Here is a 14,075-nt window from a genome sequence, read left to right as displayed (position 1 = left end):
GGAGTGCCTTTTGAATGACAACTTTCAACAGCTTGTAATCTGTTAATAAACTGCTAATGAATAAATCGCCTTTCAAATTGTTGACTGTCAGCATATGTAATCACTTCCATAAATGAAGATTCTGCGTATTAGCTCTGGCTTGCATTAGTAGTGCACGCAACTGCACAACACAGCAAACATTTTCTTGCCGTTCTTTGGCTGTGCTTTTTCTTTGGCACAGCGGATTGCAAAGGTTGGCAAAGATGGATATGTTCCACGTGGGTGCAGCTTACTATTTTGCTGTGCATCTTTAAGGATGGTTTGCAAATGAACTTGGAACATCTTTGCTCCCTCCGCTAAATTTAATCTGTCATTCACTGTGCAGACTGTAATATAAACAAGAATTTGGGAAAGAATATAGCTCAGGACTGGAGCACCAGCTTTCCAGGTAGAATTCTTGATCGAATGCTCTTTGGTGGCCAAGCTTGAAAAAGTGCCAAAATGGATAATATTTGGCTTCATGGATCAATGTTCTCCTTCAGTTACAGAATTAATTTCCTCCCATGATTTTGCTTATGGGAAAGGAAAACCTTAGTTTTGGGAGATGTGATTATGGCCCAAGACAAAGAAGTAGTTGGTGCCAGAGCTGCATTAATTTTCTTTAAGTGACAGTTTAGCTGAAACTAAATCAAAGAAAGTTAATAGGAATAGCAATTTATTCCCAATTACATAAAACAATTGCATTTCAGTGAAAACTTTTGGAGGAGCTGTAAATCTGCTTTTGAAGCCTTAGAGCTTCAGGCTGTACTCTTCTGCCATGTATGAAAATCTGTAGCTTATTTTTGGAGATGCAGAATAAAATATGTCCCGGTTTTATGATTTGATCCATCTGGCACTTAGAAGCTTGAAATGTCAAAGACTTGTTCAATGCAATAAACTTAATAAGCTTGCCCTTCAGCTTAGAATAGTGATAAAAATATTGGTGTGTTGTATCTCATATAACAGTCCACCAATTCAGTGGTTAGGACATAGGCGAATGATAATCAATGATTTCTATAAATTAAATTTCATCAAGTTCTTATGAATCTTTTAAGCTCTTGATGAAATGTTATAATTTTACTTTTTATTAAGCAATCATAGCAAAACTGTACCACCCATTTGCATTTGTGCTATTTTTGTAGTATACATTATGATGCCTCTAAGTGATAATTCCATACTTAACTATGTCTGCATTCTCTATTACAGCAATGAAATAAAATTGATTTAATTCTAGATGCAACTTAATTGTTCTTGTGAAAAAACAGAAGAGGAATACTATAACTTTCAGCCTATGATTCTTTTATGATGATCACTAATATTAGAGATTTTGCCTTTCTTTTTCTTACAACTTTGTAAAAAAAATTGGATCATCAATATGTGATTTCAGAATACATTGTAATATAAACATTTACTTACATACAAGGGTTCATGTTCATGTTTATGTACACTTGCAAATTTCCAACAGCTCACTAAAAATTAAGAAAATTGGATTAAATGTTTATATAAGCATAAAAGCATATGCAATTTAACCCGAGAAAGAATTTTCTGAATTTTTAAGGGGCTGATGAAAATTTACAAGTCTACACAATTGGCAAACACCTACCAAACTGTAATTGAATGTAGGCACCAATAATATAGAGAAGAGGAGAAAGTCTGAAGTTAAATTAATTCCTGACTTTCAATGTTACTCCATTTTAGCTGAGTTCTAATGCTTGGAAGATGAGGATTAATAAACATTAAAAAATGAGCTGTTTTAACTACTCTTCGCCTACCCTCCGGTCCTTTTTAGCTTAAAGCTAAATGTAAGTACATCTGTTTGATTGAGATTAATTTTCAGTATGCAACCACAAGGGAAATAAACATTTATTTGAAATGACCTTTTACTTGTAAAGTTTAATCTGTTGCTGCTCATGGTGCAATGTCTTTCTAACAACTGTTTTGTCCTTCTTGCTGCTAAAGAGGCTTCCCAAGAGAGTGAGAGGGAATGAGAAAGAGAGAGAAGTCAACGAAGACAAATGCCAATGTTCATTCTTGCAAATACATTCTTTATAACAGTAGGGCTTCTAATATGATAGATAAACTACCTTCAACTTACAACGTAGCCTTCCAGGTGGGGAACATCAATCTTTTATAACGTATACCAGTTTTAGTTAGAAAATGAACAGCAAACTCTCTTAAGATAAAGAGAGCTTATCAGAAATTGCGGCAATTTTTGCAAGAATAATGTACTTAACAGCTGCCATTCTCATTAGCTAAAAACAAACAAGAAACAAAAAGACATAATTAGGCAAATGAATGTACAAAACAGTTAGTCAATTAATTTTTTTAAAGGGACAGAAAATAGAATGTATGAGGTGGCTCAATATTAGGGTATTTCTATTGATTTATTGATCCCATTGAGAATCTATCTTGCCTGTATTATACATAGAAGTATGAAGAAGTACATTCCAGATCCATAATATATGATATTCTAGCTGGTTTGTCCAGTCTTGACATCGCATTTAAATGACATTTACAAACTGGATAGAGAGAAATGTGGAAAACCAGGCTTAAGAGGGACTTAACTTTCAAGTAAAAGATGATATAAGCCACTGAGCCACTGTGTTCCTTTAAGAAGGGACATGGTGACTTAGTGGCTAAGATGCTGAGCTTGTTGATCAGAAAGGTTGGCAGTTCAGTGGTTCAAATCCCTAGTGCCGTGTAATGGAGTGAGCTCCCGTTATTTGTCCCAGCTTCTCCCAACTTAGCAGTTCAAAAGCATGTAAAAAATGCAAGTAGAAAAATAGTGACCATCTTTGGTGGGAAGGTAACAGTGTTCCGTGCACCTTCAGTATTTAGTCATGCTGGCCACATGACCACAGAGACGTCTTCAGACAGCTCTGGCTCTTTGGCTTTCAAACAGAGATGAGTACCACCCCTTAGAGTCAGGAATGACTAGCACATATGTGCAAGGGGAACCTTTTATTTTATTTTACTTACTTTATTTATTTTATTTTGTTTTAACTATTTTTATTTTAAGGTAAAGATGATAATATTCTTTTGAACTACATACTTGGAATTGGACAATGCAAATGGATTCTCTGTGCCCTTAGTATGGCCAAAAGATAAATACTGTAGCATGGAAAGGTATAATGAAGTATGAAACTCATGTATATAACATACAGTAAGTTATTTTAAAAAATTATAGTTATATGCATGTATTACATTGCTATTTATATCTCTGTATATTTATACAAACATACACACTCATGTATCATAATTATTTCACTATTTTTTCTTGTCTTTGACAAGGCATGATTTTTTATCTTTGTTTTTATTTCTCTGTCATTACTTTAAAAGCAATAAAAGAATACATTTTAAAAGTGTACCAAATCATTAGAGTAAAAAGTATATCAAATAATTATAGAAAAATTAAGTATTTATTTTATTGAAGGTAGAAAAATGTTCTCATAACAAGTTAGAGGAAATTAAGAGCACTGCTGACATATGACACTGTTACCTCTACCAATCAGTACATCATCAACAGTATTTTTTTCCCCCTTGCATTTGTAATCATGTCCATTTTTCGAAGACTACCCACACAAGATCCTACAATTTTCCTGGGAAGGTTTTCCAGAAGTGATTTGTCATTGGCTACTTCCCAGAACTGAAACAAAGTGATTGGCCCAATGTCACCCCCAGCAGTGATGGGATTCGGCCACTTCGCACCTATTCGGGAGAACCGGTTGTTAACTTTCTAAGCAATTCTGAGAATCAGTTGTTGGAAGAAATTTCATTTTGTTTTGTTTTTTGTTTTTTCACTTTGCAGGGCTAATCCTGTAAGGAAACATTCTGGTGTTGTTTCTAGCCTAATTTTTATTACCCTGCTTATAAAAACTACCTCTCCAGTTAACCCTTATTACATTGTAACAACTAAGGCGAAGCACCCATCGACGTGAGTGACCTTGAGTTGGCCACGACCACCCAGTCACATGACCACTGAGCCATGCCCACCCTGCTGGCCATTAGGGCAGAGAACTGGTTGTTAAACTATTTGAATCCCACCACTGCCCAGCTGCCTTTCTACCTAAGCCAGGACTAGAACTCACTGTCTCCTGGTTTCTAGTGTGAGTCTTAAGCACTACCCCAAACTAACTTTATCAACACTGTATTGCCACCCTATTTAATTTTGAAATGGGCCAGGTCAGCTTAAAAGGTTGACACCTACTGTATATTTCAGAGTATAAGGCACACCTTTCCCCCCAAAAAAGAGGGTGAAAATCTGAGTGCATCTTATACACTGACTATAGCATTTTTGGCCTCCTGAAATCCCGTCCCCTTCACAAAAATTGACGTGCTTAGGATTTGGGGGCTGGGAAGGGCAAAAACAAATGAAAAATGGGCTGTTTTTTGCTCATTCCTCCCCCCCCTGCCGCCCCAGGAGCACTTTGCAAGCCTCTCAAACTCCCTGCATTCCCCATTTGCACAAAAAATGAGGCATGTGGAGCATTTGGGAGGCCTGCAAAGTGCTAAACCTTTTTTTTAATATACCTCTTCAAAATTTTGGTGCGTCTTATACTCCGATACTTTGAAAAATACAGTACTTCCTTATTTCTGCAGTTCTGAAAGAGCCCAAAAAGAACAGACAATCTTGGTACTGAAACATTTTAAGAAGTAGACACTGTTACTTTCATCTTACTATTGCTTCCAAACTAAATTTCTTTCCAAATAGACTATACTTTTTCTGACAGCCACGCAGAAACAGTTTCTATTCACCAGCACATCTTCAATTCATTATAACAGGAGAAAGAAGCTGATACATGCTAAGCAGCCAAACTGGTTAAAACTTGCTTGATTTAATTTGATTTAGCAGATAGGGAAAACGGATCAATAGAAAAACGGCTAAAACTAGTCTTTCTCTTTAAAAAGAACAGAGCAAAAGAGAACATAACATTGTTCATGTAGAATAAAATTACAGGGCATTTATTCATCAATGGAATGGCTGCCTACCCCTGGGAAAGAAGTCCTAACACTTAATGTTTGTTTCAGATTACTGTTGTTTTTGGAAACAAGGTGTTATAATCAATTGTGAACACCTACCCAATTCCTCCCCTGCATGGACCAGTTTATATTGCAATTGTAGTATGTATGCCATGCTTATTTTCAAGTACCTGCATTACATTTCTTACAAAATAATTTGTATACAAAAGTACAATAATTTCTTTACTCTGCCAGGATTTATATTTGGTGTTTGCTTTGGTAAACAATTAAATATGATCATTGCTTTCTGAACTTTTCACCCAGTATAAATAATGTTCTGAGAAGAGCATTCATGGCATTAGAATACATTTCTACAAATTTCAATTTTTAAATCCTACTCCTAAAACAAACACTATGAGTAGTGTTTTCAATAATCCATGGATTATTCAATGGATAATTCAGTGGAATATGTAGAGCTATGAGCTGTCAAAGAGATGAAATATGAACTAGTTAGCATTCAACGTAGTTACTATCTGAGTGAAACAAAATTTGCTCCTGCAAAAATACATTTGTGGTTAATGTCATAATTTACATAAATAGCAAGTTTAGCGTAGGATAAAGATGTGTCATAACATTTGCAGTAGCTTGAATGAAAATAATAAGAAATCAAGTATTTCCTATTGCATTTTCTCATTTTCCAACTACAACAGCTAGCCCAAAATATTTTTAAAAATTCCTAACATATTTTCGAAATATATTCATATTGGGAAAACATGGTATCCCCATCCAGAACCAGAATATATATCCAAAGAATCAGCTATTTATGGTCATAAAACCTTTGATATTCTTTGATTATATTGAACCATTTAGAGTTTTTTTCCCTCCAGGATTTAATAAATATCTTGGAATCAGCAGTGGTTTCCATGATATTTTTAAGGAAATGAAATAGAAATTCAGTGATGTCTCATGAAGAAGTTGAATTTAATTTCAAAGGAAACATTACATTTAATTTATTACAGTGTTTCAGGACTCATAAAATTAACCTATAAAATGATAGAAAGGAAAGGATACGACCTAAAGTATGGATAAAAATGTAGGTTAAAACACCATTTTGAATTTGATTCCAAAGATTCACCGCTATTTCTTTTTTAATGAACATCTATACAAATTAAATAATTAGCTCCAGATTTTGATCAGAACTGTAATATGTTTTAGAATAATTAACCCCCTTTCAATTCCCACCTCAGTCATGGAGAATGGAATTTCTCCATAACTGACTCTAAGAAGATGATTGACTTTAATGACTTAATGACTTTAAGAAGAGATTGGGCAATATTTGTCTAAAATGGTTTCTCCTAGAAGACCTCCATGGTCTCTTTCAAATCTGTTATTCTGTTGGTGTTCTACCATTCTGACTGGGGATCCAGTTTACTATAGTGGTTAAGGCATCAGATTAGAAAACAGTTGATTTTGAGTTCAAGTCTTACCTTAGCCATAAAAAATGACTGGGTAAGTTTGGGCCAGTCACTCTCTTTCAGCCCAATCCATCTCACATGGTTGTTCTAATGGAGAAAATATAAGGAAAAAGGTATATTGAATATGTTCACTGCCTTAAGCTAGTTATAAAAATAAATAAATAAAAATCATTGAAAATAATCTGAATATCTAATTGCTTGTGCTGAGATAATATGCATTTGGAATATGAAACAAAGAAATGAGGTAAGAGTTCTAAACCATGCTGAGAGACAGTTTGGTCTAGTGGTAATGGCACCAGGTTAGAAACATGGAAACCATGATTTCTAGTCAGGAGTGAGTTGTTACCAGCATTACCGCCAGTTTACTCCATGTGCATGTGCAGTTGACCGTAAATTGATCTGTGCATGCACAAAACATTAAAAATACGGGGGGGGGGGAGAAATTGGTGCAATTGAAATTGTTCTGTGCATGCACAGAACTGAAAAACAAGAGAAACCGGTTCGAGGGCATGAACTGGTCTGAACCGGTAGGAACCCACTACTGGTTCTAGTCCTACCTAAGGCATGAAAGTAATATAAATTTCACAGATTCCAAAGATGTGAGCTATTTCGTTCACTATATTCTTTTCAAAAGTTTTATTTCTCATTTATCTGACATTTTCAATTTGGAAAGTTGGAAGTCATAAATGTTTATAGATATAGACATGGACATATAGGAAATATATGTTTAGGAAATATGTTCATGTCATCTATTACTATTAACATTTATTGAACAACATCATATCACACATCTTTGTATACATTCATTAATAATTTGTTGGCAGAAAATTATAACTGAAATCATGAGAATACCTTTTCAGAGTACAATATAGCAGTATGCATAAGGAGTATGAAATCATTAACTTAATGCTGGGAAAAGGGGGACAATGACAGTGATAATCCTGGTCTGAACATTTTTACAAGGTTCATGTAGTAACATCTGATTTATTCTGATCTATTATTATAATTATTGGTCTCTTACCATATTAATAGGGACACAGTGACTCAGTGACTAAGATGTTGAACATGTCGATCAGAAAGGTCAGCAGTTCAAATCCCTAGTGCCACATACTTGGGTGAGCTCCCATTACTTGTCCCAGCTTCTGCCAACCTAGCAGTTCGAAAGCATGTAAAAATGCAAGTAGAAAAAATAAGAACCACCTCTGGTGGGTGCCTTCGGCATTTAGTCATGCTGGCCACATGACCATGGAGATATGTTTGGATAGCGCTGGCTCTTCAGCTTTGAAACAGAGATGAACACTGCCCCCTAGAGTTGGGAATGACTAGCACATATGTGCAAGGGAAACCTTTACCTTAATCATATTAATACAATTTGACTTAATTTTATTTGACCTTAATTTTTTTTTACCTTAATTTTATTTGATCTATTATTGTAAAAGAAATTGGTTGTTCATTTTGAGTCTCCTCAAAATGTCAAAATATAATGTAATGTTAGCATATCTCTTTTACAGTCCTTGGATTTGCAATGAAAGAACTACTATAGACTCACAGTCTGGCAGTGATATGCAAATCTTCCTCTTTTCCAATGCAAAAACTATATCTGCAAAATGGTGAATGCCTGGTTGGAATTACTTTGAGGCATGAATCTTATGAATGAAAAATAGAATTTCTTGGTTTACTTTTTCTGACCCATTTCCTCTACAATTCAAATATCCTTCTTCAAACTTCAAAAAAGAGACATCTCTGTCTCTCCTACATAAATGTAGCAAAAGACTTTCTGTTCTTACATCCTTCAGGAATCCACAGAAGCATCCTAGCTTTCCAAACAGTTACCTTTCATCCAAGGTCTTTGAGGGAAAGAAACTCACTCACTCACACAGAGACAGACACACACACTCACTCACTCACTCAGAAACAAATTTTCTTCATATCAAACCTTATGTGGTTCTTTGACTCCTTGACTAACTACTGCTTTTTTTCTTTTCATGTTAAAATATTAATCATACTATCAAGAGACTCTTCTCCAACATGTTCCCTATGACTGCAGTGCAATGATCCATAGGAGATTATTAATTCATATTATACAATCAAGAATTTCAGAAAGATAAAGTGTAATGTAATCTTATGGACAGATAGACTCAAAATAAGAAAATCCAGTTGTCAGAAGGTATTAAGTTTTAAAAACAAAAATAGTAATGTATAATTTTCTGCTTCTACATTAGTTTTTAAAGCATTTTTAACTTTCCAAACAGTACTGCAGGTTATCCAGTCAACAAATAATTCAGGAGCACATTTTGCTCTATTGTCATAATATTAAAGTGATTTCTTTAGGCCAACTTTAACAAAATTAATTTGTGTGTTTGGTCACAGATTCCAAATGCTTAAACAAAATGATGGGAAGAAAAATCTACTGTTTTTCTTTTACCTGTTGATTAGTAAATGTGTATTTTTGTGCACAATTAAATATTCAAAACATGACGTATCACAGTGTTCCTAGATATTTTTTTAGCTTAATTTGGGACCAAACTTTCATAGAAGCTTATCTCTTGCTGATTTATGGAGACAGTTTGTAATTGTCTTGTCTAAAATTTCTACCAATTTCTTCCTCAGTCAATTCCTGAGGAAGAGCTCTTTCCTGCAATACATCATTGCAACAACAAGAGCAGTATCTGAAATATTAGTAGCAATTTACTCTGTTGCTTTGTGAGGAACATTTAACAAATGTATAAGTCTTATTATAAAAGGGAAAAAAAACATGAGTTGGTTATTTCCCAAGTTTCTCTTTTTAATGCAAATTCTTTGGCTTACACATATCACTATTTTATTTTACTATTACTTGTTGGCTGGTGATAGAATCGTGTTATTTTCGTAATTTGATAAAATCCTCATCTACTGGATCACTTGATGGAATTCCAATTTTACACAGTTGGCTTGAATTGGGCTTCACTGCTGATCCCTATTGTCTACATTTTAATAGCTGTTATGAAAATCCAGTAGAGCAGTGCCTCAAGATCCCATCAAGCATAGGAAGTCTATGCTGGATAGGAGAACACTGAGCCTCTGATAACTTTCATTCATTTTTTCCCTCAGTGGCCCAAATCCAACACTGAGAATGGCTAGCCAGTAGTCATAAAGGTTTTTTTTTGTTTCATTTCTCTCAGTTACACTTCTGTCAGTGAGCAGTAAAACATATAAAATAACACCCTAATCCTAACATACAATTAAGGTGACTGCTACAGTTGCATTGAAACTGATTGGGAGGGATACAGTCCAGAAATATGATATCTCTACTACTTTCCAGACAATACTAAATGTGTTTGGGAATATATCTTTGCTTTAAATAGTGAGAGCAATGAGGAAACATTAATTCTCTTAGCAAAATAAAATATGGCTGCAGCAAGTAAGCTGGTAGGTAGAAAAGTTGGTAGAAAAGACTGTTAATTAAGGAGTGTCCATAGCAATAGGCAAGTGTCCATTACTTAACAGTTATGGGTTGTACTATTTTTTAGAGTTTTTGTCTTGATCTAGCCAATTTTTGCTTGATAAATAATAAATAATAACAAGAAGTTCTAGTTTTCTAAAGTTTTATTTTCTAAAAATTAGGCAGATTGTTTTGATCATTTGTACTACCACTTATTTCGTTCCTTCATTCTTCAGTGCCCAATAGGTGAGAAAACTGGTCAGTTCCAATGGTGGGCTGCTGCGTGGTCATATGGGTTCACCCGAACCCTTAGCTTTGATTGCTGGTTGGGACCACCCATCTGCCCTTGTGCTAAGCTATCCATTTATAACTAACTTTCTGGCTCATTCCCTCTGCTCTTGCTGCCCAGCTGGGTTTCACGCCACTCTGCTTTACTCACCAGAACTGCCTGAATTGCTTACCTGCTTCTTTTGAAGCCCCATTTCACTTCCAAAGGGGCAGATGTGAGTGAAGCTAGCACACGTGCACTCACAACCAGTGAACCACTTGTGAATGTAAGTGCAGCCTACCTCTGGTCAATTCCACCCTTTGGGAAATGTAAAGCTAGTGGCTGCTAGAGTGCAGGAGCAAAGGCTGCCTATTGCTTCTAGTCTCAAGTCTCAGTGACTCCTACCTGCCTCATAGGCTCATTGCTTACACCTGTCTTGTTGGCTACTTCCAGTTAACCAGGCTTTGTGGAACTGCATTTCTCAAACTCCTCATAGAATTGTCCCAAAGAATCTGTGCTTCATTTGTAGTGCTGGGACACATATCTTCTTCCTAGCATATTCTTGCAAGTGCAAGGTTTCTCTTAGTGTTGGGATGCATATCTAACCTGAAAATTTTCTCTCTAAACCTCTCCATCCATCAATTAAGACCTGCATCAGGGAAAGTGTCATGTGTCAGGATTGCAAGAGGGTCTGACACCAAGAGAATGGGATGGAGGACTGATATACCAGGTTTTAAATTTCTGGTATGTTCTTTCTAAAAGTTCTGCCCTTTGAAATATTGTCTTCTTAAGAACAGAATTTTCTCTTTAGTGTATATTCCCTTTAGAGGTTGGTATGCTAATACAGTGTTTTTCAACCACTGTGCCGTGGCACACTAGTGTGCCGTGACATAGTGTAAGGTGTGCCGTGGGAAAAACACTTTATATATAGTCAATATAGGCACAGAGTTAAATTTTTTTAACATTTTCTAATGGTGGTGTGCCTCGTGATTTTTTTCATGAAAAAAGTGTGCCTTTGCACAAAAAAGGTTGAAAAACGCTGTGCTAATAGATAGAAGATGTTTGTAAGAACAGGCAATCAGGACAATTAATCCTGCTTTGCATGGCAGGATTTGTCTGTCCACTCATCTCCCACACACATACAAAGGAATGAATGCTGGTGATACATAGAGCAAAAAGTCTAAACAACCATGTAGCTGAGGTACAGTAGGCTGGTATGCTATGGGATTACCGTAGTTTTTTTATCCAACTTTCTTTCCTCCTATCTCAAGCATGGAAGAGAAGTGTGTTGATGACAATGCTGTATGGATAGATCCTTCCAAAGCTCACTAGACTATACTCTAAATGTATGAAGTTTTTAGCTAAGAACCCTTGACATCTGATTGAATTACAATTATGTGAAAAAGTAAGGTGAAAATCCTAAGATCCTAACCAAGGCTGAGAATTCCAGATAGGTCTAAACCAGCATAAAGCAACCTTAGATCAGAGTCCTAGTCCTTTTTCTTTAGAATGAAAATGTTCTACGTCTAAAATCTCTACATGGGCTAGATAGCTTATCAGGACATTAGAGCTGAACTGTGCAAAATATATTTTGTAGGATATTGGCTTATTGTTAAAACTGATTATTAATCCTGTCTTGCATCAGTCTTGTAACACGACTACCTTGTCCCACCTGTGGCTATTCCAACCTTTGCAGAATCACTATATTTAGGGTTTTATTTCTCCCCCTCCCAATAAGATTCAGTAAAGCAGATATTAGGAAAACTACATCTTGTATCTATTTATCAATAGAAAAAAACAAAACATTTTTATATTATCCTTGTCTAACAATGGAGAAAGAGAATAACAGTCAAGTTTAGTTTCAAGACCAGAAAGTTGCATTATCATCGCTTACCAAGATTTGTCAGACTAATCTCTGTACAGCGCAATGTTACTGTGGCCACGGAAACAAAACACAATATATGAAATACTCAACAATTTGGAAAAGGTTTATAAAACTATCACCATTAAAAAATAACCTAGAGCCATAGCCTCCTATTGCATTCTGTAATTCATAACCTCTTTCTACTTCAAAAAGAATATTGAACTTCTTGGAATTCTTGGCAAAGACCATTACATTTGGCAAGCTTTTATTCTGTGGATAAATTAAAGTAAATCCTACAATTTTTAATTCTTATCCTAAAATTAAAGGATACAAATTAAAATTAAAGAATAGCTTTCTTTGAGTAAAAAAACCCACAAGAATTTCTTGGTTTGTCTTACATGTTTCTAACTTATGTATTTCTCCTCTAAAATTCTTCTAATGTACCTTCATTGGCCTAAGGAGTTAGCATGCTAAGCAGTGACATTCTGATATTCATGATCCAGTTATTTCTCTTGGCTTTTTCAAGCCCTTCTACAAGAGTCTATCAAATGAGATCCATTACATTCTTCCATCTGTTCTGGGGATTTTTCTAAGCCACGTAGAACTCTTTATAAAAAAAAGTGAAACACTGAACTTGTAAGGTTTTGGCATCAATTAGCAGGAAATTGGCTCACCAGAATGCAAGAACACTTCCAGCAGAGCCAGAATAACCCAGAAGAATTAACAGGAAAATAATATGCAAATCCTAAATTAAAGGCAAACAGAAAGGTCAATGATTATGTTGATTCTCCATGCTCCCTTTGTCATTTGAATATCTGATCTCAGAGTTTTCATATCTCTTTTCTTTCATCTTTTTCTTCTCTCTTTGTATGGGATATGCATGGGATACGTATGAGATGAATGAATGTCCCACTTTTTACTATTATATTGTTGTAATTTTCTGTGTTTTAACTCTTACGTGGGGACTGTTTGGGGGAGTGCATGGGTATGTATGATTCGGAGGACCTGCCGGGAGATGCGGGGGCCATGGGGGTGGTTGAGGGGACCAGAGACACGGGAGAGGGTCGGAGTATTACGGTCGTAACAGGGAGGGGCAGATATGGCGGGGACTTTAGGGCAGGCCATTACCGGGGAAGGAGGGTTCGCTACATTACAGAGATCCCTCCTTCCGGCCCTATGAGTCCCACTCCGAGACCAGATGGCACAAGTAGTCAGGACCCTGGACTCAGGCTGCTGTCGCTAAATGCCAGGTCTGTGGTACATAAAGCTCCTCTCGTCCGGGACTTAATTTTAGACGAGAGGGCAGACCTGGCATGTATTACTGAAACCTGGCTGGGCCCAGAGGGAGGAGTCCCCCTTGTAGAGCTGTGCCCAGAAGGATTTCAGGTGCTGCACCAGCCGAGAGCCCAGAGAAGGGGTGGGGTATGGCCATTGTTATCCGGGAGTCGTTAGCTCCTCGTAGGGTCCCTGCTCCGGAGCTTGTCGGGTGTGAGTCTCTGCTGATAAAGTTGGACCTCAAGGGTCAAGTGGGTCTGCTGTTAACGTACCTGCCTCCCAACAGCGTTGCAGCAGCCCTCCCCTCGCTCCTCGAGTCGGTAGCCGAGCTGGCAATTGAGTTCCCTAGGTTGATGGTCCTGGGGGACTTTAATTTGCCGTCGCTCGGTGAAAACTCTGATGGGGCGCAGGAGTTCATGGCTTCCATGGCAGCCATGGGCTTGACCCAAGTAATTCGGGGCCCAACCCATTCGGCGGGTCACATGCTCGACCTCGTATTCCTCTCGGAGCAGTGGATTTGTGATCTTGGTCTGAGGGGTAACGACATCATACCCCTGTCGTGGTCAGACCACTGCCTACTGAGGCTTGACTTCCAGAGACCAAACCCCCACTGTAGGGAGGAGGAACCGACCAGGTGGTTCCGCCCCAGGCGACTTATGGAGCTGTTAAGGTTCCAGACGGAGCTTAGGGTCATTCCTGATACTCTCGCCCACAGTCCGGTAGAGACTCTGGTTGCTGCTTGGCACTCGGCAGCATCGGAGGCCCTCGACCGGATTGCGCCACTATGGCCCCTCC

Source organism: Thamnophis sirtalis, unplaced genomic scaffold (genome assembly GCF_051295495.1).
Source record: "Thamnophis sirtalis isolate CommonGarterSnake01/CBP01778 unplaced genomic scaffold, rThaSir2_p1.2 scaffold_10, whole genome shotgun sequence".
NCBI classification, from domain to species: Eukaryota; Metazoa; Chordata; class Lepidosauria; order Squamata; family Natricidae; genus Thamnophis; species Thamnophis sirtalis.
This window is presented reverse-complemented; position numbering follows the sequence as displayed.